Below are 27,316 nucleotides of genomic sequence, written 5' to 3' on the forward strand. Positions count from 1 at the left end.
GCGCCAAAGTTATTCCCAATAGAATGTTCGTAATTTTCTATGGTAACTGGGTCCTAACTATATATACCTACTGGCGACCACCAGTAGGTAATATATATATATATATATATAAAAAAAAAATATATATATATACTAGCAGCCCGCCCCAGCGTTGCCTGGGGCAGAAAGGGGCTGGGGGCAGTACACCCGCTCCCGCCCCGACCCCCTCCCGCACCGACTCCCTCCCGCCCTGACTCACTCGCGCCCCCTCCCTCCCCGACTCACTCGCGCCCCCCTCTTGCCCCGACTCACTCGTGCCCCCCTCCCGCCCCGACTCACTGGGGCTCCGATATTTTCATTTAGTGCTGCCTCCTTTTTGCCTCCCCCTGCATCACACAGTCTCACTTTCCCTTTCCTTACCTGTGCCACTGCTCCTCACTGCACAGCCGCTCGTCACTGCACCGCCCTCCTCCTTCGTCATCACGCACGTCGCGTAGCGGCCAGTGCTAGGTCCCGGCCGGTGCTACTTTCAGGGGACTACTTTGTTTACAAACTTAATTTTTTTAATTTACTTTTTTTTAAAAATTTATATAGCCTATGTCCATCTACACACCCTGACATTTTCATAGATGTATCGGGTGTGTAGATTGGCGCTGTGGTTTCCGAGTTTACCTGGCCAAAAGGTGCAAGTTCTCTCTTTATAATAGTAGTATATATATATATATATATATATATATATATATATATATATATATATATATATATATATATATATATATATATATATATATATATATATATATATATATATATATATATATATATATATATATACCAAGGTGTATTGAAGAATGAATACATTTACAAGTGCCTAAAGGAATTATTTCGTAGGTGCGTGACTGACTGTATAAGTGAGTGTTTGAACATGTCTTACTGAATGCATGGGTTAGTGACTAAACTGTGTGAAAGTCTGTATTAGTCTCTTCATTGGTGTGTAAGCAACTGCATGGGTTGCTGAACAGCTACATGAGTGTCTATATAGGTTATTGATTTGTTGTTTGAGTATCTGTATGGGTCCAAGTGTCTGTCTGGGTGGGTGGGTGTATGAGTCTGTGCATAGATGTCTGAGTGGGTGATTCAGTGGTTGTATGGATTCAAAAGTGCATCTGGGAAGGGCTGTATGGATGAGTTAGTGTGTCTATGGGTGTGTTGGTGAGTGAATAAATGTCTCAGTGGTATATCTGAATGTGAGTGTTGGAGTATATAAATGAGTATACGTGAGACGAAGTTATTTCAAGAGTGGGTGTATAAATAAGTGTCTGCTTCTATCAGTGATTATATAAGACAGTAAATATTTGTTAGTATCTGTAAAAATAAGTGATGTGGTATGTCTAAACATAACGAAGTTGGTGTGTATAACTGTATACATGATTAATGGGTATGTGCTTGATTCCTTGCATTACTGACTAGGTGTGTGAGTAACTCTATGAATGAGTGGCACAGTGTGACTGCATGTATAGATGTATAAGTGCATATTATAGTCCTGTATTGATGAGTAACTACATGTATAAGTGACTCGATGTGTGTGTAGACCTAGGAAATACTTTACTTTACTTTTGTTTCAATTATAGAGCGCACGAATCACCCCATAGGGGTATCTCAGCACTGGAGCCACATAAGCGAACTGAGGAGACCTGTTCAGAAGAGCGATGTTTTCAGCATTTTCCTAAACGCCAGGTAGTTTGTACATTGTCGCAGGCGAATGGGGAGATCGTTCCATAGGTGTGGGGCAAGATAGTAGAAGGCCTTACCATCTTGTCGACACTTTCTAAAGCGTGGGACTGAAATCAGGGCTTTGTCTCCTGAGCGGCAGGATCTGAGAGGCACATAGTTAACAAATGTGTCATTGAGATAACTAGGGCCTAATCTGTATACGGCTTTATAAGCCATACAGCATATTTTGAAATAAATCCTTTTCCGTATGGGTAGCCAATGTAGTTTCTGCAGCAAAGGGAGGGAGGCTTTTCTTGGGGGGCATTGGTCACTAGACGAGCCACTGTGTTTCGGACAACCTGTAATCTATTTATGGCCCTTTCGTTGGCTGATATCAACAGTGTGTTACAGTAGTTTAAGCGGCTTCAAATCAGTGCCTGAATCAAGGTTTTCCTAGAAGACAGTGGTAGGAAAGGGAAGACTCTTCTGAGCATGCTAAGGCTATGGAAGCAGGCTCCGATAGTAGAAGAGACATGGTCTCCCAGGGTGAGTCTTTGGTCCAGTCGGACTTCAAGGTTTTTCACCACTAGTTTAGGGCATGGGGTGGGACCTAGTTCCTCTGGCCACCAACTAGGTGACCATTTCACAGTGGCATCGCCAAATAGCATTATTTCGGGCTTGGTAGCGTTCAGTTGGAGAAAATTCATTTTCATCCATTCCGCTATAGATTTCATTTCTTCACCAAAGGTGGCTTGAATATTTGGGTTGGATTTGTCAAGTGAGAGGAGTAACTGGGTGTCATCTGTGTATGATATAGGAATGAAGCCCAGTTTTCTCTACAGTCTCGCCAGCGGAGCAACGTAAATGTTGAACAAAGTAGGGCTCAAGCATGAGCCCTGTGGTACTCCCTTGGTAACCTTGGTGGTCTTAGAGTGGTAAGGGCCTAGGTTAATGGTCTGTGTTCTATCGGATAGGAAGTTGGTTAACCATTTCAGAGCTTTTCCTGTAATGCCTATGTCACCCAGTCTTCTGAGTAAAATTTGGTGGGATATGGTGTTGAATGCTCACTGGGATATGGGGTATGGTGTGGCTCACTGGTTAGAGGCGGCAGACCCGGAAGCAGAGGACGGCCCGGGACCAGGGTTCAATTCCCGACGCGGCAGGGTCGTGGACCAGGGTCAGCGGACTCAATAATTCTCGCCTCTGTGCCTACTCTAACCAGTGATCACACTCGGCAACTCTGGGCATTAGCTTGCCTTATCTCCACAACGGCCCCCCACATACGCGGGGGATGCCTGGTTTCACTTTGGAGATACCCAGCAGGGACCATCTCACAGGGAAAGCCAGGACGGGTTCCCCAGCCGTCTACAGCGCTGAGATACCCCATGGCGGGGTGATACATGTGCTTTACAAGACACCATTACATTACATTACATGCTGCAGAAAGGTCAAGCAGCACCACAAGCATTACCTGACCCTTGTCCAACAGCATCCTGATGTTGCCCGTTACTGCCACTAGGGTTGACTCAGTACTGTATCTGGGGTGAAATCCAGATTGTGAGGAATCTAGGCTGTTAGTGGATTCAATGAAGTTGGAAAGGTGTGTATTAATGTGTTTTTCTAAAATGTTGGTGTGGAGGGGAAGGAGCGAGATGGGTCGAGAGTTTGTTACGTCTTCCGGTGAGATTTTGAGATTCTTTTTAATCAGAAGTATCTGTGCAGCTTTCCAATCAGGAAGGAGGGCTCCTTCCTTCAGGGAGCTATTAAGAATATTACAAATAGGGTCAGTGAGCTGTTTACCAAGGTGGCAGTTAGTTTAGCAGGTATCAGATCCAATGGGGAGCCTGATTTTGCGCCTTTTAAGAGAGCTTCTGTATCTTCTATAGTGAGTAGTGGAACATTTCCTAATGAGCTTTTTACCGGTGGGATGTGTAGGGGTTCAATTCCTAATTTAGTTTGGGGATTTATAGTGGAAGTGATTTTGTTATAGATCAAGTCTATTTTCTCAGTGAAATGACTAGCAATGTTATCGCACAGCATTTGGGATGGTGCTGATGCCGTGTTGCAGGCCAAAGGATTGGTGAAGGTTTTTAGAATCTGATAGAGGCATTTCTGAGAGCTCCCATTATGTTTGAGAGAGGCTGCAATATGGGTCTTCCCCGCATCTTTTAGATTACGGTGGTACTTAATTAGAGCCTCCTTGAATTTTTCGTATTCTGAAGGGTTTTGAGAGCGGCGCCAATGGTGTTCGAGACTTTTGATTGAGCCTTTTTTTAGCCACAGGGAGGTCGAGTACCATGGGGCCTGGCGTCGTTTTGGGATTGTAGGGCATTGTTTCAGGGGTGCTAAGCTATCGAGAGTAGCAAGTAGGCTAGCGTTGAAGGAGGCTAGGCGTTTCTCAACCTTATCTGTTTCCGCGTGATGAGGTGGGCAAAATGCACCTTCAAAGTGTGCTGGTGTAATTAAATTCCACTTTCTATACCTTTTATTTGGATAGCATTTGGGAGCGGGGTGAGCCTTGTGGTTGTTAATACGAAACTCGACCATAGAATGGTCAGACTAGGTGACAGGAGTCGTGACAACATAGGATATGTCAGTTAGTTAAGATGACGTCTAACGTTTGCCCTGCCTGGTGGGTTGCATCTTTGTTTATTACAGTAAGGTTGAGTGCAGCCAGTTTGGTCAGAAAAGATGAGGCTTTCGGATTGTCTTGAATTTCACTATGTATGTTAAAATCTCCAAGAAGAAGGAAATTCCTGGAGGAAGTGACATGTGGGGCAATAAGTTCAATGAGCTGTGAAGTGGCATTGGTTAGTGGTCCTGGTGGGAGATAGACTATGGCTCATTTCCAGTTAGGGTTGTGGTGCAAATTCATGCTAAAAAACAGTATTTCCAACTGATCGTTACTTACTTGGTCTAGGACGGAAGTTTTTATAGACCATGGCTATTCTTCCCCCTGTCCTATGTGGTCTATCTAGTTTTAGTATGTGGTAAGCATGGGCGAATTTTGCGAATCTCGCGTTCGCGAATTTTGCGGATTTGTGAACTCGCAATCCGCAAAATCCGCGAATTCCCGCGAATTTGCAGATTTTTTCTTTTTTTTGTGTTCGCGCGTGTTTCTGCCAGTTCGCGAGGGTTTTTACAATTTCGCAATTTGCGAACTTACCTGTCGGGTCGCAAGTTTTGCGAACTTGTTGTTTCTACGTGTCCAGCCTGTTTGGGACACTCTTCTTCATCACTGCCACTCTCTGTCACCACTGCCACTCTCTGACTACTCATGCCACCCTCTGGCCCACCCATGCCACCCTCTGTTTCATCACCACACCCTCTGGTTGTCCAGTGTACATTATTTTCGGCAAAGCAAAGCACACCTTCCCTGCCTCAAGTGACCTGAATTAATTTGGGGCTGATTAATGTGTCACAGAATATTTTTTTAGCTGGCACCTGCTTCCTTAGTGCTTCCTGATTAGTGATCTTTTGCACTTGCTAAGTGCTTTCATTGTTGCAAAATTAGTTACAACACCTGCCCTGCCCCAACTGACAATAATGAATTAGGGGCTGATTAATGGATTTTAACTTCCAGCCTGGCTCCTGCTTGTCTCCCTTAGCTGCAATTCAGGACCTTTGTGGCATATGTGTAACTATTCTGAGGTTCAGAGCAGGGTCACATAATAGTTGCAACTGGCAACTGAACTCTGGAGGGGCCCCTCAGGAAGCACTACAGGAAATGGCTACTAATGATGAGCCTGAACTTTTGAACCTGGTAAGTAGTTTCAGTTTTGCTAAGATCGTATTTCTGCAATTTAGCACTTACTCGCGGGGTGCGAAGTTGTACTGGCAAGCCGCGAACTCACGCGAACAGTGCGAGCAAGCCATAAAATCCGCTGCTCGCGGATTTGCGGATTTTGCGGGAGATTCGCGGATCTCGCGGATTGCGAATTTACCGAAAATCCGCAAAATCCGCGAGCGAAACGGATTTTCCGCCCATGCTTAGTATGTGGTAGTCATGAGGGAGTGCTACTGCTATGTCAGGGTTGGAGTGAGGTTTAATCCAATTTTGTTAGGAACCCTATCTGGGGATTGTTGGAAGACAGCAGGACCCATATATTAGCAGCATGTTTGGGCAGTGACCTTACATTGGCCAGGAAACAGTACGAGTTATTGCTGGTATCTGCTCTTGCCTATTTTCTGTAGGATGGAAAACAGAGTCTATGTTCTGCTTTGACTTGGTATTAGCTCTCTTGGAGTGGACTGGAGCACTTTGGTATTTACAGTTGCTTCAGGAAAAAGATCCCATTACTTCCGTAGGGATGGGGCAGGCACAGGTTGGTATTTATATGTTTGTATTGACATTCTTGATCGAAACCAACTCTCTACTCATATAAGTATAAGAACCCCTCACCTGTTTAAACTGAGAATGGGCAAAACCGGCAGGGATTCCTGCTCCAGGCAACGTCCAGGCACAGACGGACTTGCCTCGCTGCGCGTGTCCGCTGCGCGTCTGACTAGGCATAAGCTTTTATAGATTGGGATCTAGACTGCTAACCTCACGTCGGGATTGGGAGGGAAGCAGTCAAGTCTCATTTCCAGTTTGCAGCGCCTCCCTCCAGACAACTGGAACAATCCGTGCTGGACCGGGGAGGATACCGGGTGAGCATTCTATCAATGCGCAGGTGATTCAAACAATGTGCAAAAATGCAATTTTAAAATCAATCTAAAAACATCAGAGCCCTTTACCGGGTGCTCTCTAGTACATCGAGTAAGATAGTGCAAATTATCAATCATTTTTAAATATCCAGCAAGTAATGTAACAAGGAGCCCTTTACCAGGCGCTCCGATCTGTACTTCAGTCAATCTCCTTAGTCAGCTTAAGTGAGGGCTATGTAGTATATGGCATTCTTCTGTGTATGGTTTCAAAAATAGTAGTCAGCATTTTAGAATGGGTGTATCAAAGTTTATTATAGAGCATCAGTATGTGCATCTGATTGTCACGTGGATGATGTCATGAGTGATGTCATCAGTGATTTCATTTGAGATGTCATGAGTGATGTCATCAGTGATGTCACCGACCATGTCATGAGTGATGTAATATGTGACGTCATCAGCAGTGCATTGCGGGTGCGCGAGTTATAGTTAGCTCAACTAACTATAACAGGTGAATTTCTCTGGTTTTATATGAGTCAAATGTTCAACTAACTATAACGTCCCTGAAACCTATGTTTTTTTTTGTGAATTTCAAAGGTTTTTAAAATTCTAATTCCTAACTATACCGTCTGTAAAACCTATGGTTTTTTCAGTGAATTTCAAAGTTTTTTTAAATATTAATTTAATATTTTAATGTTTCTAAAATCTATATTTTTTCTATTACATTTTTAAATATTTTTGAACTCTATTATACTTCTTTTCTCTAACTTTAAAACTTATGTAATGTTTTATATCTTTCCTAAAAAAAATTATTTTTTTTGCTGGGGACAAAACTGCACTCCCATACTGGTAGCGTACCAAGCTCCATCACCACACAAATCTTATACGCATATTGCTGAACTAATAAATAATGCGCATTTCGTATCCGACGAGTTTGTGGCACCGCGTAACATCATATACGCATGAGGTCGAAGCGATGCGCTTAGTGTATTCGATGAGTACACACTGCCAGGGCCTGTGTTATGTCACAGACGTATAGTATTGCGCCGTGTACGCCATTCCCTTTTTTTTTCTTTTTTGTCTCAAAAGTATATCAAAATATCTTTTAACAGTATATGGGAGCACACAAAAATCTAAATTATTTTAAACATTTCTAACTGTAATAAACTTATATTAAGTTAAATATAATTTTGTCAAAATTGCGTCGGGTGCGTCCTCCTTGTGCACTGGGTGTGCGATTGCCATGCGACCTTAAAAAAACAATTTGATTGGTTCATAACATTTCCCATTGTAACAGTTGGACAGCCCCACTCATTTTACTCATTCTCTATACAGTGTTTGATGAGAGACAACTCTTCTCCTTAGAAAGCTTTTTTGGAAAGTTTTTTCCTGTATACACATATCTTATACTGCGCACAACATGCAACGATCATCTTGATCAATATTCATGCTCTGCACATTAGCCTTTAACCGGTTAGAGGCGGCAGACCCAGAAGCAGAGATCGGCCCGGGACCAGGGTTCAATTCCCGACGCGGCAGGGTATGGAACCAATGTCAGCGGGCTCAAAAAATCTTGCCTCAGTGCCTCTCTAACCATGGGTCCCACACTGCAACTCTGGGCAATAGCTTGCTTAATCTCCACAACGGCCCCCTCGCTGCCGGGGATGCCTGGCTTCCCCTTGGGGATGCCCAATAGGGACCATCTCACAGGGAAAGCCAGGACGGGTCCCCCAGCGGCACACAGCGCCAAGAAACCGTGTTGTGAACGTGCGCTCTACAAATTCATACTAACATAACATTGCCATGCATCTCAAACGTTCCATCAAAAAACAAATGTTTTACACGAGGTCCCTGCTGTGTGTGTGTGCACATTATTGTGCTGCCTTTCGGCATGGGTATTGGTGGCTCTAAGGAGCATCATCAGTCATGGGCAGACTGCACATCCTAGATCACAAGCCATCTCATTAACGATAGTTTCAGCCCTCCCGACACATGCAACACTAATATAAATTGCACATTCTGCGAGGTAAAAACTACAAAATAAACACGCATCAGTACACATCCTGGCCAGACAGGAACTGAACAACGCCCAAGTCCCCTGAATTATTATTCACACCCCTACGCTGGCCTGGCGTACGCAAACCCACCCCAATTTGCGTACGTATAAATAGGATAACCACAATGCCACACGTCCCTCTTCTTCCACACTACCTTAAATGATATGCTGCATTCACCTCACATATGACAATGCACAATAAAAAAAAGAAATGGATCCATGAGGTGTACAATCAATCAATGAATCAATCAAAGTACTTGTAAGGCACGCTACTTACCCGTGAGGGTCTCAAGGCGCTGAGGGGAGGGGGTGCCGCTACTGCTCGAAGAGGTGGCGCTCTTGCTGGTGTGATTGTTGAAGGGTTTCTTGAGTGGGGCGAGGGTGTTGGCGCAGTCGTCGATCCACTGTCTGAGGTTGTGGGCTGCGATGTCTGGGTTGGTGGGGTCAGTGGGTGGGTTTTGTGCGAGGGTGGTGATCTGCTGGTCTTCGGTGACTTTGCCCCAGCAGCGGCGAGGTAGCTGTTGGGTGCGGTGGTGCATGGTTAGTCTATTAAAGGTGAAATGGATGCAGCGGTGGTCAGTCCAGTGGAGTTCAGTGGTGTGGTGAAAGGTGACATGGGTGCCTGTGGAGGAGATGGGGTCCAGCGTGTGGCCAGCGGCGTGGGTGGGTGCGGTGATAAGTTGTCTGAGGCCGAGGTTGGCGATCAGGGTGGCTGAGTTGGCGTTGTTGTTGTTCTTGAGGTGGAAATACAGGTCCCCGAGGAGGATGTACTCCATGGAGGCGAGTGCGTGGGTGCTGGCGAGGTCGGCGATGGAGTCGCTGAATTGAGCTCGGGGTCCAGGGGGTCTGTAGATGAGTGTTCCTCTGAGGGTGGTGTTGGGGTTGGTGTGGATCCGGAAGTATAGGTGATCAGCGGTGTTGAGGGTGTCGCCTGCGTGGGTGGCGACCTTGAGGGTGGACTTGTGGATGATGGCTATTCCTCCTCCAATTCTGTTGGTGCAATACCTGCGGGTCATCTTGTAGCCTCCCGGGATGGCTATGGCAATGTCGGGCGCCGAGGAGTCGTTCCACCAGGTCTCATTCAGGAAGGTCACGTCTGGGGTGGAGGTGTCGAGCAGATCCCAGAGCTTGACGGCGTGTTTGCGTGCGGAGCGGGTGTTGAGGAGTATGTAGCGGAGGAGGTTGGGTCCAGTCCTTGGAGGTTTGGTGGCTTTGTCGCAGGTGAAGCTGCAGGTGTGGCAGAAGAAAGGTCAGTGAGTCCGTTTCGGGGCGGCTTGGAAGCAGGTGTGGTTTTGGCCGACGTTGAGTGCGTAGAGGGTTCTGGCGTTATAGCGGAGTCTGGTGTTGTGGCGTTCGCGGGGTCCAGGGGTTCTGGTGCTGGGCGTGGTCCAGGCGCAGATGGTCACTCCATCCTGGCAATCAACACGGGCTCTAAATTGTGAGCCCTACTGCCCATCATCTACGAAAGGGATCCATGAGTTGTACACTCTCCTGCAATCAACACTCCATCTGAAATGTGAGCACTGCTGCCCGTAGTGTTTGCTCACACAACAATGACAGCAGGTAAGCAGAGCGACCTGGGTGCACAGGGCCTCCAATTGAGCGCGGTGCGGCGGGAGGGGTGGGGTGCTTCAGCCTGGCTGCACAGGTGCGAATAAACGATATTGCCATGCGTAATGATGTGATCTCTGACCTCATTCAGTCTCATCTCTGTCTCATTTTAAAGACCTGCTAGACAGTCCTGTAGACCTGAGCCAGCGGGCAGCACTGCCCTACAGACACCTCTTGAGCGGGGTGCTGCGGGAGGGGTAGGATGCATCAGCCAGACTGCGCACGTGTGAATAAGCAATATTGCCATGTGTTATGATGTGATCTTTGACCTCATTTAGTCACATCTCTGTCTCATTTTAAAGACCTGCTGTACCATAAGGTAGGCCTGAGCCTACAGGTAGTGCTGCCCTACAGACACCTGTTGAGCCCGATGCTGCAGGAGGGGTGGGTGCATCACCCTGAGTGCGCACATGCGAAAAAGCGATGTTGCCATGCGTAATGATGTGATCTCTGACCTCATTCAGTCACATCGGTCTAATTTTAAGGACCTGCTGGACCGTACTGTAGGCCTGAGCCAGTGGGCAGCGCTGCCCTACAGACTTGTGGCGTTGCCTTTAAGTTCCTTACTAAGTGTACATGCACACAGTCTCTCACCCCTGCATTACACGTGCACATTATGCTTCTAGCATGCTCTCTGTTCCTTTGTATGTAAACATTGGCATAACATATTATTATTTAACCTTGTGTATTTTTGTGCACTCCAACTCCTCTTTGAACCACGATTACCACTAACAGTTGGTAGATCGTACTTCAAAAACGAAGGATGCACTCAACTCCTATTTTCTATCAAGCTTGAAATAAACCTTCATTTACCTCCAGACGTTTCCACCATTAAAATGTTTCTCCCTTTTCAGACATTCCATTGATTGTGGAGCGGTAGCTGACCCCGCAATGATGCCCTGGCACTCTGACACCTTCCATCGTGGTATCAAGACACCGCCCCTGACCGGAGACCTGGTCTACCGTACAAACGTACTCCGGACTAGGAGCTTGCACCAACACATCGTGGGACACACCAGTGGTGGCAGGTGAGCAGTGAAGCCTCGGTGTGCAAGACCTACAATTGAGCACAGTGCGGGGGAAGGGGTTGGGGTGCAGCACCCTGGGTGCACATGTACATGCAAGCGATTTTCCCATGGCCAATAATTTAGGAGTATATTATCAAAGAACGGCGCTAACATTATCCCCACTTTAACGGCAGGAAACTACCGCTAAAGCGCCAATAAGGGGTCGATAATATGCCCTTGTGAATTCCCATAGACGCATAGGTTCACACCAGAACCTGGGCATCTAAGGGAATTCACAAGCGCATATTATCAACCCCTTATCGCCCTTCCTTGATAATATGGCCCATAATCTCTGGCCTCATGTATTTAATTTAAAGGACTTGCTGAACCACACCCTTTCTCGCGGACCCCAGCGTCCTAGACAAACGGGTGTCGGAGGGTGAACACTAAGGGCTGGATGCAATAGGCCGACGCTCTATTTCCTCCTTCCTCTCTTCTTTTGACTCTCCCTCCCCTTCTCCATTCCACCCACTCTCCCTACCTTTCATTCTTACTACTTTCATTTGAACTACCTTTTTAACCTCTTCCACATAGCACACATACTTATGTTTCATTTTTGTCTTGCAGGTTTCCTACGCTGCTTCCACTGAAGTCCATCCCACTTTTTTTATTATACTGTTCTATTAAAGTTACATTTCTATTTATTTCTGTTTTAATAAAGGTTATTTTTTTGTCAAATAAATAACTGAGTGTATAGGTCTTCTTTTTCTGACAACACTTGTCTAGTATTTGTTGTGAAAATCACCTGTTTATAGGAGATTTTAAGGACAACATTATTTAATATTAGAGTGCACCTACCAAACATAAACTAACTGACTATTAGACAAACGAAGCCTGGGTAATTGTGCAACTGCAAGAGTTCTATGAGTGTATCACTTCTTAACACTATAAGTACTGTCTGTGTGATTACAGAACAAATAAGGCACTGCCTAGGACCACCAAGGCTTCAGGGACTGCCGAGACCTACCCTGCCTATTTAAATAAAGACCTCGAGTGTGGCGATCCCCGGACTTCAGTTGAACTCGAACCCCCCAAACAATTAGTAAACAATACCTGGGAAGATGACGCTCCCCTAGGCTGCAAAACGTCTCTGTGCCCTTCCATGCCTAATTTACATATGACATTAAGATCCCCAGTCCTACAGAGACCCTGCAATATGATAATTGGATTGGCCACAGAACATTACCCACCAGGGGCCTCATTTAAAAGAATAGGTGAGACCCCATTTTTATATTGTTTTTGTTCTTTTCTCTCCATTTTTACCATCTGCATCCCCTCTATTACAGCGATACAAGGTTTTCCTCCTCTCGCTTCAAGTAGTCATACAAGTATTTGCTATCAAAGGGTGGAAGCCATGCACCACTCTCTAATAGCAAGCACAAATGTCCCGCGATTGCACACCTCGGGACATTGAATGAGTTGCGCCTGAGAGGTCGCCCTCCCTAGGACCATGATGCATTTGTTAGTATAAACCCATACTAACATTACTCACACACGTGTTCTACAGCGACCAGAATGTAGTGAAGAAGGAGAGGAAGCGCAAAATATAAATCCTACCAGAAGTTGGATGACATAGTTCAATGAGCTGACGACCCTGGCATGAGTAGAAACAGCTAAACTAAGAAAACACCCGCAGGCGTAACTAATTCGCTTCCTGCTTCCGGTATAATATCATCACACAGTAGCGGTCAGTAGTTTGCTTCCCAATCCCTGTATGGTATAAATGCCTACTAACACTACTTGCACACGTATGCTACAAACACCAGACCTTACTTTACAGCAATGACTTCACGGTTTAGACTCTCGTTTTCATACCCGAGTGTAGCACCAAGCCACTCTGAGCAACACCGCACTTTCAGACCGTTAACAGTGATAACTACCTACTGGCGACCGCCAGTAGGTAACAAGAACAAATTACAAAAGTTCCTTGATTCTTTTAGCTTTCAAAACTTCTCTCTATTATTGTCTTCCTACTTTTCCATATAATAGTTTTTTTTAATATTCAAATACACATCGAAGTCAGAAATGCAATGTATTCTATCAACACACTTTCTAGAACATTCTGCAACATGTGGAGGTTAAAAGATCAGCATTTTTTTTTAAACCTAACGATATTTTTTTGCAACATTTTCTTGAACATTTAACGGCATGTGCAGGTTAAAAGTTCACTATTGTTTAAAGTTCGAACAGTGCCTTCCAAATGCAAGGAACAGGTGTGGTTGAGTTGAGTAAATTGTATGCTATAATATGTAATCCACGTGCAAACTGCTTTTTCTTAACTAATCACACAGATACTTTTCCACAAAACGAATGTGCACCCTACTTTTGAAAAACAATGCTTTTCATCTCCCAATCTGGTACCGTTTCGTATGCGAAGAGAAACTAGTTCCCCATCTTTAAAAAAAATATCTCTTATTCTACGAAGGAACTGCATGAGCTACAGACATCTTTCCATACCTTCCAGCCATACCTTCAAAATGCTAGTGTGGATCGTAGGACATAGCTATGTTTTCTGGTGCAAGAGGTATGCAGAACAGAGACATATTGATTTAGACCTAGGTTTACAAAATGTGGACATTAAATGGTTTGGACAGAGAGGATTGAAGTGGCACTAGTTGTTGCCTTTGGTTAAAACCTGTTTGCATCTCCAATACCCTGACCTCATGATTGTGCACTGTGGTGGAAACGACCTAGGCACATTGACTGGGGTAGGTTTGGAAATGCTTATGAAGGACACCTTTGGACAATTGTTGTTACTTTTGCCTCAAACTGTCATTGTATATTCGAATATATGCCAAAGACAGAAGTGGAAATGGTCCAAACAATTTTGTCCTCAGATTAGAAAATCTCGGAAAAAAGTCAACAAAGCTGTATCTGCATATCACAGAGACCACAAAATGGGCTCCAACTACAACAACAACATACGTTTTGATATGGCAGATATATACAGAAGTGATGGAGTACACTTCACAGATCAGGGAAAACAAGTTTTCCTGAATAACTTGAAGCTGTGCATCCGCACTTATATGTAGCTCCAACTAATGAACACAAGGGCTCTTTTTAGAGCTGCCCTATAACTTACAACTTAGGCCCGCTATTTTAGGGCCATGTAACACCAACTCCTGCACCCTCACCAAAATGTATTCTCCACACAGCTGTGGCGCAGCGGCCAGACCATCTCACTCTGCAGCACAGACCTCTCACTTTGTTCCCCAGCTCTACTCACCCATAGGCGTGAGTAGTTTGCGTTTTACAAATACCGTATTGATTTACCTTTGCACTCCTTATACAACACCACCTAAGCACCATACACAAGCTACAATGTTCTAAACAAAAGTTCATCCAAGTAGCTATAGCTACATGCTGACACCACTTGCACAGCTGTGGCACAGCGGCCAGAGCACATGACTTCACAGCATATGACACACAGTGTGGACTCACGCTTTAATCCCCGACTCTGGCAGCAGCTCAGCATGAGACTCTAGACAATAACTCACATATATTCCATACCCCTGGACTGTCATACCAGTACGGGTCAGTAGTTTGTCCTAGTAGTTATAAACATACTACTTCCACAACTGTAGTGCAGCGGCCACGGCACATGACTTCACAACATAAGACACACAATTGGGGCTCACGCTTTAATCCCTGAGTCCTGCACCAGCTCACCTTACCCGCATCAGACTCTGCGCAATACCTCATTTAATTTCCGTAGCCCACCACTTACACACTGGTAGGGGTAAATACTTCGCTTCGCACCCCCTCTATAGCACACCCTAAACACCCCACAGAGGTTACAGTGCTCCTACCCTCTTATTTCCCACTTATTTCCCCCTTTTTTCCCCCCTTTTTTCCCCTTACTCGCTTCAACGAAATCACAAAATGGCGGCCAACACTTCCTAGTTGCAACCGCTCGCACCGCTCGCAGCCAATCAGCAACAAGGTCGTGCTCATAACGCCTCAGCCTATCAGATGGCAGAATTCCCAAATATCGATAGATGTACATTTTAATATTTCTCAAAAACTACTGAACAAATTTAAACCAAATAAACAAAAGCGTGCCTTCTAGACCAAGACCCTTCTCTCTGCCACATTTGGGGTAATTCCGTTCACCCGTATGACCTGAAGCCTTGTCTAAAGTTTCCTATAGAAATTAACATAGAGAAAACACGTTTTGGGACCCCCTTTTTTCTCGGCCCCTCTTAAAGAATCACCCCCAAACTTTCAACATAAGAGTTGATATCAACAAAGAATTTGTTTTGAATTTTTCACCAAGATTCGTCAATTGGCGCCAAAGTTATTAGGAATAGAATGTTGCCATTTTCCTATGGTAACTAGGTCCTAACAATAACTACCTATATATATTACCTACTGGCGGTTGCCAGTAGGTAGTTATAGTTAGGACTTAGTTTCCATAGGAAATCTGCAACATTCTATTTGGAATAACTTTGGTGCCGGTGGACGAATCTTTGTGAATTTCTCCAAGAAAATGGCCTGCTCCGCTCCTTCTCTGAAAGTTTGGGGGTGATTCGTGAAGCAGGCGCCGAGAAAAAAGGGGGGTCCCAAAACGTGTTTTCCCCATGCAATTTTCCATAGGACCTTTAGCCAGGGCTACAGCCCAAATGGCTGAACGGAATTACACCAAATTTGGCAAAAAGGTAAATGGTGTAAATCCGTTCAGTAGTTCCTGAGAAAATCATAAGTAAAATCATAAGTATATCTATAGGCGCGTTCGGTGCGCGTACGATACGCGTACAGGTCCGTGTACTGTACGCGTACGTACGCGTACCTTTCCGAGCACGAGCTGCATGCTGATTGTCTGTCAACTGTCTGTCAACACTCCAAACCAGAAATTGTTGGCAGCCATCTTGTGCCTCGGTAGACTGAGGCACAAGAAAGCAGAAAAACAAACATGTAGAACTCAAAAAGGGGGCAGGGTAGAAGCACCCTGACCCCCTAGCCTGCTCAGGGGGTCCCACAAGGACCCCCGAGCCCCCCCAATTGTTTTTTGACAAAAATCATGAGTATCTTTCCAAGCACGAGCTGCATGCTCATTGGCTGTCAACACTCCAAACCAGGAAGTGTTGGCAGCCATCTTGTGCTCGATAGACCGAGGCACAAGAAAGTAGAAAAACATGTGTAGAACACAAAAAGGGGGCAGGGTAGAAACACCCTGACCCCCTAGGCCTGCTCAGGTGGTCCCACAAGGACCCCCAAGGCCCAACATTTTTTTTAAAAAACCCGGTCTGTTTTTTTTCAAATTACCCCCCGGGGGGACCAAATCCCGGGGGCATAGTGAAAAAGAAGTGTGGGGGGCCCCAATCACCCCACACTGCCCCGGGGACCACCACCCGCCGGGGAAAAGCAACACGGTCCCCTGGCGCTTCGGGAGGCTCCTGGTGGGCTAGTTGGCCCCCAGGGACCCCCAGTATGCAAGGGGATTAGTTCCCCCTCTGCAAATGCGCCAGGGGGCTGCATTGCAGAGAGGTGTAAAAAGTAGCGTGGCCTCATTACACCTCTCTGCAACGCAGCCCCCTGGCGCATACTTGCGGTTCCTGGTGGGCTAGTTGGCCCCCAGAGACCCCCAGTATGCAAGGGGAATTAGTTCCCCCTCTGCAAATGCGCCGGGGGGCTGCGTTGCAGAGAGGTGTAAAAAGGGGCGTGGCCTCATTACACCTCTCTGCAATGCAGCCCCCTGGCACATACTGGAGGTTCCTGGTGGGCTAGTTGGCCCCCAGGGTCCACCAGTATGCAAGGGGAATTAGTTCCCCCTCTGCAAACACGCCAGGGGGCTGCATTTCAGAGAGGTGTAAAAACATTTTGTTTTCAATTTATATTAAAAATATGTAATGTAATTTAAAAAGTAAAATATCTAAAAATAAATAGTTTAAAACAATGTAGTAAATCAGTATAAAAAATATAACAATTAATACATTTAAAAATTATCATTTACAAAACCTTTGAAATTCACTGAAAAAACCATAGGTTTCAGCCACATTATAGTTAGGAATTAGCATTTAAAAAAGCCTTTGAAATTCACTGAAAAAACCATAGGTTTCAGCCACGTTATAGTTAGGAATTAGCATTTAAAAAGCCTTGCAAATTCACTGAAAAAACCATAGGTTTTACACATGTTATAGTTAGCTGGACATTTCACTCATACAAAACCACTGAAATACCCCCGTTATAGTTAGTTCAGCTAAATATAACTTGCTCGCCCGCAATGCACTGCTGATGACGTCAAAGATTACATCACTCATGACATGGTCAGTGACATCACTCATGACATCGCTGATGACATCTCAAATTACATCTTGTTGATTCCTGCAGATTCTGGACATTGTTGGAAAAACCTTGAGGGATCAACAAAAGTGAACTTCTTGCTGAATTTGTCATTTTGTCTACTTTTTTAGAAATCTGTAGCTTTCCTGGCTCACCCATGGGTTTTACAATAGTTTCCACCACAAACTGGACGTTAGTAGAGAGCCCAATAAATGGGAAAAATTGGTTGCCTCTTTGAAAAAGTCCCACAACTGTAGTAAAAAATGTGTTTTTTTATTCAGCTGTGTCTGTGTTCCTCCAAGGTGGGAAGATGGTGACTTTAGCACAGCAAACCATTCCTAAAGCCATTTTTATGAGAAAAAAACCAGACACTTTTATCCAGAGCACAATTCTTCTATTTTTCCCCAAAACTAAAAATGGCGCTATATTTTGCCGATTTTCCTAGTCCCCTCTGGAGTAATTCACAAACCCTGGGGACCTTTAGAATGCCCAGAATATTGGAAAAAAAAGGACACAAATGTGGAGTGGATACCTTATGTGGAAAAAACGTTATGGCCTAAGTGCAAGCCACCTCAAATAGACAAGAAAAGGCTGGGGGAATCCCAGCAGTTAGGGGGTTAACAGCCAATGTCATACTAACTAAAAATATTGTTTTAACATTGAAAGGCCTGTTTTTCCATATTGGATCATTATTTTCCATAAGATGTTTTCTTCTCTTTTGCTGCAGATGTAACTTTCTGAAACTTTCTGTTAGTGAATAGGCATTTGTTTTATATTAGACAACTGATAGTTAGGTTCTCACCGAGAAGAGAATTGGCAACAGGAAGAACAGTCTGGAACACAGAATGTGAACAATGCATCTTTTCAACGTTAACGTTTAAGGACCATTGTATGAATCTGAGAAAATGGGGAGTGTGCATAATATTTCCCAGGAGTTTACTACTAACCCTATTGGAGGATGCAGGAGATGAAAGAAAATATGTTGCCACCTAGAATGTTGTGTGTTTCTATTAGTGCGTGTTCGTAGAGCAGGACAGATCTTTTCCTCTGAACTTTCCACTCAGGAGGGCTTTTTCCCTTGATCTTCTGTCACTCGTATGGACTGGGGACTCATCTTTGACTTTCTTATATCTTTCTGCATGAGCTGTATCTGCTGCTTAGGCTATTTCTTTGATGTCTGCTGAATTATAGCTGAGAATACTTTTCAGCTTGACAAGCAAAGGCTTAATGTTTATGCATTGATTCTCTTATCAGAACTCTTTATTGAGTATCTCAGCTGACACCTTATTCTACCTTATTTCATTTTAATTTAGATTAGGGGTCCTCCTTTATGGAACACGCTTGTCTTATTACAATAGTAACTATTGAAGTTGAAGTTGAAGTTGGGGAAATTTGTAGAGCGCACGTATACCAAAAAGGTTTCATGGCGCTACTAATATACCAAATATTATATTTCAGTTTATAGTCAAATATTTATTATTGGATTATGTACACTAGAAATGCTGATACTTAAAAGATTAATTCTTACCGAATAAGAAATTAAATCTTAAAAAGAATAAAAAATAAAGCCATTTAAATCATACAAATTCTCCGTATTAATGGTCAATAATGATTTTTCATGTAATTGGATTAATGTAGACGTTTGCTCCATTTTATTTCTTCTTCTCAACGAACAAAGGCCCACGTAAGCAGTGGCGTGGATCATATAATGATTACACCCAAATATTGGAATGTAGAAAACTCCTGCTTTGTCAGTGACAACCAAGATACCAGGCTTCTCAAACTCGCATAGGTCACGAAAATGAGGTGAGTTTATCTATTGCTGTCATATTCATTCCTTATAGGTTCTAAGGCACTTAATAATGTCTATAGTGTATTTAGAAGGTAAGAACTCAGTCGAACATGAAACAGTAAGAAAAATACGGCCACTTCAAAAAATAATGTGTGAAGAATGCATCAACCAAACAGGATGCAACCATCACACTGGATCACACACAAACTAACACACCCGATTCATTGGAAGGCTAAAATGACTGAAATGTAGATGTCTCACATCTCAAACGTCTACTCTTCTGTATAAATCAGTGGCCAAAATAAATTCTCTCAAATGTTTTTGTTCTAATTCACCCTCCTCCCCGTTTCCAAATGTGGGAGTGTATGAGGCTATTCACATAACCACTCTCAACAGTAGAAAAGACAGGCAAAACAATGCCAGAATGAAAATGAGGCACAGCTAACAGGTATTGTCCAAGAAAGAGAAGCTGGGGTGGGGCATTTCGATGTGCTAGAGGAGTAACTGCAAGGCATGTAAAACTACTAAACTCCTCCATAGCTCGGTAACTATCCAGACACTAATGGGAAATAAAATGACACCAAAGCGGTCGTATCATTGAAGAATGAAACAGCCGAGGGAAACCCATGATAACTGTATGTTATATGTCTGTATGATTATGTGTATGCAAAAAATAATTTTAAAAACTTATGGAAATTAAAAAGAAGGGAGATGAAGCATCATATGGTCTTAGGAGCAGGAAATAAGACACCTCGCACTTGCAAGTCGGGACTCCTTGGGATACCCAGCATGACTGCACTGAATGATCGTGTTTTATGCAGTAGTTTCTACCCCACGTTTTTCTGTGATGTAGAATTGTAGAGAGTAATTACAATTTATAAACCTCACAATAATGAATGAAAGGCTTGGTTTGGATGTTGTATTTCAGATGCTTAACCTAAGGGATAAACAGATAACAGGGGTAGAAATTTAACTCTCTGATCTTTGTTATGAAAGACAGTCGTCTAGTAGCAAAGTATTCAGATTGCACAGTGGCCGTATTGCAAGCAAGAAAAATGTACCCCAGGCTACCAATGACATATTAAAAGTCAGCCACAATTAGGGTGCAGCGTCCCTCTCACCCATGACAGGAACCACAGTACATTCTGTATTAATTATAATAAAGCCCCCAGATTGCCCAGAAGACCCAACAATCACCATATCAAGGAAGCAGAAGGAGAATCTCTCTTCCTTCTCTTTAGCTGTCATTTTCTTCCTGCCTCTTTTTCCTAAGATTGTGCATGTGCACTCCGAACTTAATTGTTGAGGGGGAGGGATCTGAAGAAGATTTATGAGGACAGGTGTTAGGTGTTGGGTAAGCCAAAAGGAAGGATAAAGAAGTATTAAAAATCAGGTTTTCAATTATTTGCCCACAAAATCATTTTCCCAGGATACACTCAGAAATGTCATCTAGATGCCAACATCCCATGGTTCCCATACTTAACTACATAGAATATAATTGCAGAAAATAATGCACAAAACACTGAGGGCCAGATGTAGGAAGCCTTATACCGAATCGGTAATTTAAGGAATCGGTAAATTACCGAATTCTTAAATACCGATTCTGTAAATTACCGAATCCTTAATGTAGGAAGCACTAAAGTGAGTGCTTTTCACATTTAAGGATTCGTTATTTACCAGCAACTACAAGTTGGTGGTAAATAACGAAAACCGCCAAAAAAGCAATTTTGTGCTTTTTTAACAGTGGCAAGTGGCAGAAATACATGCCCTTAGGGCATGTATGTGTGCCACATGTGCACCCATGCACTATTCAGGGGTGCAACAGGGTGTCAATGTGACACCCTGCCACCCTTGTAGGTCTACGCCCTATTACTGATTCGGTATTTACCAAATCGGTAATTCTCATTCATTCCTACGGGCCTCCGGGCCCATAGAAATGAATGGGAAATACCGAATCAGTATTTACCGAATTTTACCAATTCGGTAACATTTACTGAATCATTAGCTACATATCATTTACCGATTCTAAAATACAGAGTCAGTAAAATTCGGTATTTTAGAATCGGTAAATTATATTTAGCTACATCTGGCCCTGAGTCTATAATTTTTTCTTGTTTGCACAGAATATCGTCAACAAAAATATAATGGGACAAAATATAGTGTTAAGTATGACGAGGACAAAAGTATTGTGAAGGTACGTTTCTATAGGTAAGAAAAGTTTTACTATATTTATATATCTCTCCACATATATGTATCTTGATGATATATATATCTTCAAGGTACGTAGATTTAGAGTTAAGAATCAAAATTCTACAATTACCTGTTTGCACTTACCTTCTCGATATTTTGATGCTCGATATTTTTGACACAGGATTCAATCTACACAATACTTTTTGTTTCCAATATTCTGTCAGTAATTCAAATTTCCCCACCTAGCATAGCACTTGGAAACCCTACTTGGTATTAAACTCTTACTGCTCTCTATTCCGATTCTTTTTTATTTAATATTAGCTTTTCTAAATAGCAGTTGATACTACAATTTCACATTTTAAAACACTATATATAAAGTGTTACTATTGGAGCAGGGTCAAGACTGATTTCTATTTGGCTTGGCCCAAACTGAGGTGACATGGTGTGGTAAATAATGATGTGTTGGGATTTGGCCCAAGTAATTCAAACATTTTATCCACCACTTTTTTATATACTTCACTGTGACCTGGAAGGGTGCCCCAACCGTGCCCTCATTTGGTGACAGTAGACCATTGTTCCAGTCTTGAGTTTAGTCCATAAAGCAGTCATACAAGCATACAGTGTATTGAGAATTAATAGTGTTATCTAACCTTTCGATCTGTCTCGCTGGAGTACAAGACTGCCGGCCAATTTGTGTGATGTTCTTCCATGCACTTAATGAGTCCTTAGCGCAAAGATCCTGAGTCTGTGCAAAGCATGTAAATGTTTGTTGCCAGCGTGATACATGCATGGAATATGTGAGTAAGCAAGAGTAATGGAGGCCTTTAGGATCCATTTTGGATTCCACAAGCTGGCCTTTCACAAAATGGAGGTTAGGATTGTGCTCCGAGACAGTGAAGTGTATTACTCGCATTCCTGAGAGAAAAACAAGATATGAAGTAAAAAGGGGAGTGAAATGGCTCATATTAGACAGTCTTTGAAGGATGGAGAGAGTTAGGAGCTGCTCAGTAGGCATCCTGAACAGTGCCATTTGGTGGATGGTAGAGATAAGTGGCAGGATGACTTACTACGTGAAAGGTGAAGAAGCCTTTTGTTGTGGGCTGTCCTGTTGTCATTTCCTGATTACTCCTCCAGTTAGGCTCATAACAACCAGGTGTAGAAACCTCACACCTCTTTGTGCCTCTGCTGTGGGTGCCCCAAAATTGCAATGGACCTGTTGTAAGGAACACAACCCTACACAATGTTTATGGCCGGAGTACGGCATGGAAAGGAAGGACACTTGGAAGGAGAACCACCCTAGACTGGTTCTACAGTTTTAGATGGTGGATTCCTATTTCCTATTTACTAGTTTTGTATAAAAATGGGACCCCACAACCCTGCTTCTTGTTCCATTTCCCAGTCCTCTGTACAAGAAAGCGGGTGCTCTACAAGGTACTCAGAGTGCAGCTGTGCAGCTAGGGCTAGTTTCTACTAAACAATCAGTTTCCCACAGGTGAGTGGGCATCACCTGAAGTCTGATTCAATCACCGGAGAAGCTGTGCACTTTCTGTGCCTTCTGAGAGAGGATAGCAGCCTGCCTTCTGTCCAGGAGAAGAGGCTATCTGAGAAGGAGTGAGGTGACGCATGTTCCAGAGCTGTGGGGTGCTCAGAGGAGCAGACTGCAGGAGAGTGATTCAGGAGTACCCTGGAATCTGAGAGCCCCCCAAAAGTATCCTCTTGGATCCAGATAGGAACTTTGACTTCAAGATAGCACAAATACCAAGCCTCTGTTGGCGCTGTAATAGCATGTGCAGGTGGGACTGTAGCAGATGAAACCTGTTGTCGACCCCTTTGGAGCTGGAATCGCTGAGTGTGATCAGCCTATATGGGAATGCAACTAATGGAGATTATGTTCAGTCCATGCAAGACTACAACTGGCAAAGTTGTGAGCAGCTTCTGTGGTGCTATATCTACCGAATTTGTGACCACCCCACATGGTGGATGCACCTGCCAATTGTTGCATGACCCCGCTGCGGGCTTCATCCATGGTCTATCTAGGTTACGCTGGGCTCAACTGCCACCTCAAGAGTCCTGCACATCTTACAACTGGACAAGGTGGGATCACCCCGTCTCAGGAGCAGTACTTCCCTTTCTCCTGAGTCGAAGAGTTGAAAAACACAGCCCGGAACCTAGGGTAGGAGGTACTCATAGACTACTAGAATGCCGCCACCAAGCAGAATTTGCAAGCGGGTGCCCAGTACTGGGTGGACCGATCAAGACTTGAGAGGACTGAATACACCTGTGAGCCAATAAAAGACAAAAGAAACTGAAGGCACATACTGTTTAGAGGTGATTGCACTGCAGCTGTACCAGAGTCATGTTAATCAAGCTTCCTGAAGAGATGGAGAAGGCCACCCAGAATTGGGGAGCAAGCCCAGGGAGAGTAGTTACGGTGAGAGGTGGAATGGGCACAACGCCAGCAGAACCGCACCCAGAGACACAGACGCGGGTTCAGCTGCTAGCAACGTGTTCTATTAAGTATTACCGTGCGATAAGGTACTTTCTTTATTGGAAGGATAAGTTCTGGGCTGGATATACACTTTAGTGGGCTCTTATTTGATTGTTAAGATCTAAGATGAAGCATTTGCACACTCTCTCCCTGAGAAACCAGTGACTGCTCCAGCTCACTCCCCGGAGACTGGAGTGCGGAAAGAGACATACTTGGCCTAGTTTGCAGAGCCATAGTACCAGGGACCCTGTAACATCAGAAGTAAACGATAGCATGCCACAAGACTATGTCCAAGTAGACACTAATTGCCCCATAGCCCCATCATGGGATAGATAGCCTTCGTATTGCAGAGTAGCCGTCAAGTGTTAGTAGCACCAAAATAAACTGTCTTCAATTTACCGACCACAGAAGGATGGAAATTGCCAATATTGAACCTTGTGCCCTGCAAGACCCAGAAGATTTCAGTGGTTAGCGTTTAAGTCTTGGAGACATCTTGTAAGCAGTCCGGCACAGTGGTCACACCAAGCAGTCCTAAAATTATGATATTATACTGTATGCTTCGTATCTTTTATCGCTCGAAGAGGACTAAAGGCCAACTGGTGAGCAGTATATCTTGATGACCCATTAAGATGTTAAACACCATGAAATGACTTACTTGGTACATGGCAGTCATCCTTACTTAATTAACAGAGGCTTTGGTGATGATTTTTCCAAGTTAAAGGTTCTGCAAGTAATTATGCAAACTGTACAGAGTGCACACAATTTCGTCTCACAATCTGTGAAGGGGAAGACAAGATGTCGAAAAATATAAATATGTTTGACATTCCCAGCAAAGCCGCTCATGCGGATACTTTCATGGTGATCTTCTCAGACTTGCCGGCATGACGAGCACGCTCCATTTCACCTGCCTCTCTTCCCGCGGGCGTCCGGACATCTTGCACACATCCAATTATTATCTTTAGCCTCTCGCACCTCTGAAGTGACACGACTCCTGCGTTTCGCTCTAATTTAGTACAGTTTGCTTCGGTGACCTTGACGAAAGATCAGTCCGCCCCACCCCCACCCCCCCCCCCCCCACCCCCCCCGTCTCGCGCCTAGTAAGAAGAACTCTTATAAAAAAGTGCGTCACATGTCAAGGAAGGGTTGGGCGGTGTTTCGGTGGCGGTTTTACACATTCGGGAGAGGCTCGGGGGTTTAGGTGTTAGATTTATTTTCATAATAAATAATCCCAATTTGATTTAGGCTGTTGGCCATAAGAATAAGAAGACAGTGATTGTACACAGCAGGACTACCCGATAAATAATCAAGCTAACACAAATCACCAAGTCAGCAGTACCTCGACACCTCAAAGCAGAGAAAGTGTGAAGCTGCCAAATCGGACGAATACCACCAGTGAACGAGCTTCTTTGTTGAAGTACCAGAAGGACTGAAATGCAAAATGCAAGGCGTCATAGTGAGATCGACACCAAAAGGGAAGACCCTGCTGAGTACCACAGTTGAACACAGCCACTGGGCCATCACTGCAGGCAGTCTGGCAGCAGCCAGAGCATTGCTTAATTTGAGCCAGTGGTTGCAGGTAGTGGGCCAGATTTCTGGGGACTGGGACTTAATTTATACAATCAGACTTTGACCCGGAGCAGGAGAGAGAAGGGCAGAAAAGGGAGAAGGAAGGAGAAGAGAACATGTAGAGGCAGCGACAAAGTAAGAATGAAGCAATGAAAAATAACACACAACAGTGAGATGAAGGGCCGAGAAGTGTATGCTGGCGGAAAACAGAGGCATGAGGAAAAATAAAGAATATTCAGCCTTGGTGTTCAGTCACCTGACATTCAGCAGTGCCAGCATTGGGCTTCTGAGGAAAACTTAAGGCCCCAGGACTTACTTCAATAATTAAGCACTGGGCCAGAGTCCACTGCTTCTTTCTTCTATAAGATTACTACCCCATTTGCTTTGGAGTCTGTAAAGGTGGTAACTTTGGAACGTTAAGTTTGTAAACAATCTATACCAGGAGCCTTCTTGGCACTCTGCCTCTTTGCTTTTCTTACATCTGCTGCTTTGCTTCCATGTGTTTCTGATTTTCTTCAGGAGCACAAAACCCGCAGCGCAGTAGAGAGGTGCCTTGCTTTTCCTACAAGGGTGGATAATTTTTTTGGACCCAATGTCCACGAAGCTGTACATAATCATCACCAGGATTGCTGATTAAACAACTCTTGCTCCTTTATTTGTGGGCACCCATCAACATCAGTTTGCCATTTTTCTCACTTGATTCAGTTTTCTCTATACAGTTTTTTTTAAAAAAAAGTTCTTTTTATTGGGCACACGACTTGCAATGGTATCACATTAGAAATAAGTATATACATATAATACCTGTGCTTCACACTTCAGCTACCTCCTCTAATGTCCCTATATGGCAGCTTCACAGTTACTTTTGATAAACCATTTAAGATCTGGCACATCCCTCTGTTAGCTGTTTTCTAGTGAGGGATATTCAGGTGGCAAAGTACAGATAATTCCTCTGAAGTTGCTCCATTTTTCCCACACCGGCTCCCACTTCTTGGGACACCCTCTATGTATATAAACACCCTTTTCCGCCACCATAGCCCCATCCATATCACTGCACCATTCCTCGTATGTTGGAGTATTCTGCGCCCCCCAATATTTGGCAATGTTACGTTTAGCTATTATCATGGCTAGTGTCTTGGGCCGTATGGTTGAGGTCAGTTGCTTCCCATATGTTCAGGAGGCATCGCTTGGGCTCTGGAGGTACGGGAGGCCCACTAACATGTGTTATTGTGCGCTTAATTGCTTCCCAATATGTCATGATCTCCTGGCATTTCCATATAGTGTGGTAAAACGTGCCCACTCCACCACAGCTCCGCAGGCAAAGTTGGTTGTCAGTCTTCCCCATCTTATGTAAGGTTACACTAGTGAGGTATGTTCTGTGGAGCACTTTAAGTTGTATTAAATGAAATTTTGAGGATATCGCCACTTCTCGCGGAGATTCCAATGCTTCCTGCCAGTCAGTTTCATCTAGTCTCCCGATATTGGCCTGCCATTTTTCACAGAGAGTTTGTGTAGGATCTGGTTAATTATTGCTGATTTTACTGTAAGTTAGGGATATGGCTTTTTTATCCATACATTCCGTTAGGAGTCCGTCCTCCAGTGGGGAGGCCTCTGGGAGGATAGTGTCTGGTTTCTGTGTTCAGTTTTGATGATCATTAGTTTACATCTGTTTTCTTGCTTTTGATAAACGCATATATTAGCGTGGACCTAGATTCAATATCCGTAGAACCAAGTAATGGCGCTATATGATTCACTATAAACCCAAAAGGTGATGGAAGGAATGCTTAAGAATTCTTTAAATTGCTGATAATTCCTCCCAGTAGCATTCCAACCCATCGTTTTTCGCCACTTGCCCACTCTAGACAGAGACCAGCTTTCGGCAGATCAGGGCTGATCCTGCTCTTGAGGAGAATGGTCCAACCCAAACCACA

The 27,316-nt window shown here is 44.1% G+C and overlaps 1 protein-coding gene across 3 annotated transcripts in view; it reads right to left on the minus strand.

The window, feature by feature from the left end:
* Window positions 1-27,316, minus strand: part of SYTL5 (synaptotagmin like 5) — a 1,215,112-nt gene that overhangs the window by 379,730 nt on the left and 808,066 nt on the right. The window lies entirely within an intron of this gene.

This window comes from Lissotriton vulgaris, chromosome 8 (genome assembly GCF_964263255.1).
Source record: "Lissotriton vulgaris chromosome 8, aLisVul1.2, whole genome shotgun sequence".
Classification (NCBI taxonomy): domain Eukaryota; kingdom Metazoa; phylum Chordata; class Amphibia; order Caudata; family Salamandridae; genus Lissotriton; species Lissotriton vulgaris.